This window comes from Echinops telfairi, unplaced genomic scaffold (assembly GCF_000313985.2).
Source record: "Echinops telfairi isolate 266 unplaced genomic scaffold, ASM31398v2 ScPeMD7_3;HRSCAF=10, whole genome shotgun sequence".
Taxonomy (NCBI): Eukaryota; Metazoa; Chordata; class Mammalia; order Afrosoricida; family Tenrecidae; genus Echinops; species Echinops telfairi.
The window spans coordinates 458,466-463,828 of NW_022103899.1; the positions used below are offsets into that span (position 1 = coordinate 458,466).

The following is a 5,363-nucleotide window of genomic DNA, read 5'->3' on the forward strand; positions in this document are numbered from 1 at the left end:
GTGCTTCTGCAAGAGAGCAGCTCACAACGACTTCAAGTTTCTGTCCCTGGTGATGGTCTCGTTACAGTGACAGGTGCCTTTGACCCCTCGATCCTTTCCCCCTTCATGAAGTTCTCCCTCCCTTTCTTTGAATAAGAGCTGTCCTTGCCTGCTTTCACACTGCTCAGTGCAACTTCTGTTCATTCACTGCCATAAAAAGTATCCATTGCCCAGTCTCGCTTACATTTTCCAGTCTATGAAAGGGTTTCTGATAGTCCGTACTTACTCTCTTCCATAATACTTTGGTCTGTTTTCTACCTGTTGAGAAAGAAAAAAAAAGTAAGTACATTGGTGAAAATGCAAAAGTGTAGAATTGAACAACATCTTCTATACGTGAGAAACTAACACATCTAATAAGAAAAAGAATTAGAGTGAGATTAGAGACCACAGTGTTGAGTCCCATACTTTCCACCATCTTCACTGATCACCCCTCGCCAGACTGGTTTCATTCTCAACCTTCCTGAAGCCTCGACCCTTTCACACAGTTCCTCGTGTTTTGGTGACCCCCAGCCATGAAATTATTTTCGTTGCTACTTCATTTTGCTACTGTTAGGACTTGGGCGACCCTGTGAAAGGGTCTTTCGACCCCCAACGGGGTCACGACCCAAGGTTGCGAATGGTGCTCTAGATGAATTTCTGAGGGGTGAGCGAGGAGCCCGGTAGTGCCGCGGGTTACATGTTAGGCTGCTCCCCGGGGGTCAGCAGTCTGAAACCACCAGCTGTTCTGCAGGAGAACAAAGAGGCTCTCCTCAGAAATCCACAGGGAAGCCAGGTGGCACAGTGGCTGCTAACTGCAAGGTCAGCAGTTCTAAACCACCAGCCGCTTCTGGAGAGCAAGCGAAGGCTGTCTACTCCCAGAAAGATGTCCAGCATCAGAAAGTCACAGGGGCAGTTCTACCCTGTCCTACAGGGTTGCTTTAAGTCCAATCCACACCGTGGCAGTGAGTTGAGTGTATATAAATAGACTTACACTGGCTATCATTTCTAGAATTTAACGAAATGGGGGAGGAGGGAGATTGCATTACTATATCCAGAGTAAAAGCAAAGCATCCAAAAATGTAGCACCACAATTGTCACAACAGCTTGTCGAATTCTCTCCCACATCCCGCTGTGAACGTGGGGGAATAACCGCTTCTCTTTGTTCTCCCATTAACTCTTCCCTCACTGTAATTTATCCTCCCTACCTCTTCTTCAGTGACGTGGTTAGTCAAGGGCACGTCAAAAAGTATTGCTGCAAAATCACATGAACTTTTATTAGACAAAAAAACCAACACGTAAGGAACTTTGGTGGCTCTGTCTGATAAGCCCCAACCGCTAACCACAAGGTCAGTTGTCAGACCCTCCACTGCTCTGCCGGAGAAAGATGATGAAGATACCGAAGAAGGCAAAAACGCAATCTTGTTAGATTTTCCTGCAGGACAAAGAATGATCACGGGGGTGGGAGATTTCTGGGAAGAAATCCACAAATGGAAAGCTACATTGGTGAGCAAAACACCAGGAAGGTTCAACCAAGGGATTGTTGTCTATTATGGCAATGCACATGCTCCTTCTGGGAGGGGACCAGGGGCTGTCCCATGAGAATTTCCTTAGCAAATCATACCCTATCTACCCTACATCCCTGAGAGTGACCCTTCATATTTCTGCAAACCGCCCCCCCAAAAAAACCACTCAGCATTGAAAAGGAACTTAATTTGAGTCTCTTAAGGATGCCAACTGTGCTATGAGCATCCACTCAAGAGAGAATGTTACCTCAATGGGGAGCTAATAACAAGAACAAGAACGATGTTTTCTAAAATTGACTGTGGTGGTCATTGTGCAGCTCCTCTTAATATGACTGAACTATTGAATTGTATGATATGTCAATGATATGCCAATAAAACAGAAAAGAAAAAAAGTGTGTTCCCTCAAGGGTACGGCCTGCTTCCAATACCCTGGATGTTTGGCAACACTCCCTTGCTTCTCGCTGGGTCTGGACCTAACTCTGGCTCCTCAGCAGCCTACTGGTTCTTTGGACTTGAGCCAACAGCCTGCCATACTGCCTGCCAACCCGGAGAGTCATCATCAGCCTGCTGCCCTTGTATCCATTCACCTCTACAGCCTGTGGTCTGACCTGCCAATCCGGAGTTCATTAACCCCAGCAGCTATGTAAGTCTGGAGACGCCTCTAGTCGGACATCTGACTTGCACACTTGGAACTTGTCTGCCTCAACCAGTGTGAGAGGCACTTTCTTGATGTAAATCTCTCTGTGTGCGTACATATATAAATGAGCTTCACTAGCATTGCTTCTCGAGGACCCAGCCTCAGTGACCCTAAAGGACAGTGGAGAACGTCCCCATAGGGTTTTCTAGGCTATACTCGTTACAGGAACAGAAAGCCAAGTCTCTTCTCCACGAAGCCACTGGGTGGATTCAAAATGCCAACCTTTTAGTTAGCAACTGAGCGCATAACCAGTGCCACTGGTTCATGTAAATCTGTGGTGCATTGACTCAAGTACATGAGACTCGTGCATTGATTCTGATGTTTCCTGACTCCCTCATATGATATGAGCAAAAGAAACTATTCGACATGCATTCGTTTTTATATCTGTATGCTAGCCTTGATTTCATCTTTTCCTAAGAATTATATTTTAACAATACTTTTCCCCCAGGAATCTTCTGTTGTCTGCTATGATTACAGTGCAAGTGACTTACTGTCTTCCCAAGGTAAATTCTACCTGACTGGATCTCATTCCAGAGTTCCTTTACTCAGACTAAAAATAAGGCCGTGGATGGCTATTCTATTTTCTGCCTCAACCAGTGTGTGAGGCACTTTCTCCAAGGCTTATTAAGAGTAAGATTATGCAAACCACTGCTTCTGAGATTTTTTAAAAAAAAACAATGTTCACGTTATTAATTTCAGGCCTTCCAGCAGCATGTGATCAAGTACAATTCAGAAGAGCAATTCAGCAGCGTCTGTCAGCATAAGAGATGCTCGGGCCCTCAGAATTTACTCCAGAGGAATACTTGCACATGCACCAAACGACATATAGAATGTTCATGTCATTACTGTAATTGTCTTTTAAATAAAGAAACTTAAATTCATATGCATAGGCTAGAAACTACATTGTTAGACAGTGTCAATAGTGGGCACAGTTTAAAGGAATGGCAAAGGTCTGTTGGGGCTAAAAGGAAGAAATCACCAAGACAAGCTGTTGAAGAATTAGTTATTAGACAAAGATTAATTGTAGAATAAGAATACAGTATAGCATTATTTGGATGAATGCACACATACACAATATATCTAAGGGGAGCTTCAACATGTGCATGGAAACCGTCCGTTATCTTTTAATACCGTCTTCCCATGTTTTCTCAAGGCCTCTTGTGTATGTGCACAGCAGAAAGAGAGGCCGCGATGCACAAGTACACACCACGGATGACAATGGCTACCGCTGGGAGAGTCCTGGGAGAGCTAACTGCAGAGTCCGAGAAGAGGCATAAAATAGACTTTTGTCTTATCGGTAAGATATTTTTTGTCAGATAGGGTATATTTTTTAATTTTTGCCGTTAAAAGAATGTTTTAATAATAAAAATCTAGATTAAATCTTGTATAATCCATTGCTGGAGCCTCAAACATATCAGAGTGGATTGTCTCAATATTTTAAGAAAAGGGGCTCAGAAGATCTTTGGAAGTGGTTGAAGGTAAGTCCTTAAGCAGAACTATGGGACTGAGGTAAAAGGAGAAGGGAGTTCTCAAGTACACTCTACTCGTGGATGAAAGTCCTGGATACCCACAGAGAAGAAGGGGTGACAGCACCAGGGACTAATAGTAGCAATTGGTGGCAGTTTGCGAGAAAGTTGGAGGACACAGTCCTATACAAGGTGGATCTTACTTCTGACACCAACTACAAGTTTGGGAGGTTTCCAAGACCACTGTGACTTCTCACGCCACTTTTAAGTTCAGGGTCCTCTAAGATCACCTCCAGGTTCAACAATTTTTAGAAAGACATAGAATTCATGAAACATTCTTATACTCACTGTTATGACTGAATTGAGTCTCCCCTAGAATACTTAACAAGAATCCTAACCTCTGTATTGTGGAAGTCATTCCATTTGGGAGTAGGGTTTCCTAATCTTAATCACTTGGGTTAACAAGAGCACAATAGATACAGGAACAAGAGAGCAATGGGTTCCATATGAAGATATGAAGACTGCCCAGAATCTGCGGGGTATCAGGGATAGAGAAAATGGGTCCCCCACATAACCAACAAAGAGAACACTGCCTGAGAGCCAGCTCAGCCCTGAACTCAGACTTGCAGTCTCCTAAACTGTGAGAAAACCGATCTCTGTTCATTAAAGCCACCCACTAGAAGTATTTCTGTCACAGCTGAGCTAACCCACCCACACTCACTGCCATGCAATCTGTTTTGACCCACGGCGCCCCTATAGGACAGGGTAAAACTGTCCTGTGGTTTCTGAGACTGTAAATCTTTACAGGAATAGAAAGCCTTCTCTTTCTCCCAAGGAGCAGCTAGTGAGTTTGATGTACTGGCCTTTCGGTTTGCAGCTCAACCGGTAACACGGTATGCCACAGGGTTCCTAAGGCATTCACAGTTATAGCCTGATTAAAATCCACCAGTGGAGAAGCTGCCTAGGCTGGAGGTCTGGAAAGTGCCAGACACAGGAGTTCCACTGTCCTCTCTATATGGAGTCAGGATGCACTATTTTCCTGGTGCTGGTGCATGATTATATTCATGGAATATAGTCATCCAAGGAAGCGCACGTAAGCCTCCATGTTCAGAATTCTTATTGGGAGTTCATTATCTAGGAAAAATTGTGGGTCATGCAAGTGGTTAATCACTGGGCAACTACTCCCTGATAGCTCTAATGGTTCAAATCACCCAGACTCACCTCGGAAGACAGCAGCCATTGAAGATGCTACAAAGCACAGTAAGCTCTGCTACGGAACTTCTGGGTTACCATGTGTCAGAATCAACTTGACAGCAACTGATATGGTTTTCTGGTTTATTACCTAGACATGACTGATTGCCCATGGTGCCTGATCTCAGTCTCCAATCCCTCCAGAAAGCAACCATGACCTCCATCCTACGTCACATGGTTGGTCTTTCTGGAATGGACAGTCACAACCTAAATCTATGAATGTGCCGAGTCTCCAGTCTAGGTCACATATCCGGTGTGACCCAAGGTCTCTGTGTTAGACAGGGTTCTCTAGAGAGATAAAACCAAATTGCTGATAATTTGATATATTTATTTATAAAGATAATTAGATATATAACAAGAAATGAACTGTTAAATCATATACAGATAAATATATAATACAAGAAAAAA

The 5,363-nt window shown here is 43.8% G+C and overlaps 1 long non-coding RNA gene across 1 annotated transcript in view; it reads right to left on the reverse strand.

Moving 5' to 3' along the window:
* Positions 1-260: 260 nt before the first annotated feature.
* The window catches only part of LOC123522235, a 16,754-nt gene continuing 11,651 nt past the window's right edge, over positions 261-5,363 (reverse strand). The window contains exon 3 of the long non-coding RNA XR_006680517.1: positions 261-297. This is a non-coding gene — a long non-coding RNA (uncharacterized LOC123522235). The remainder of the gene's footprint in view (positions 298-5,363) is intronic.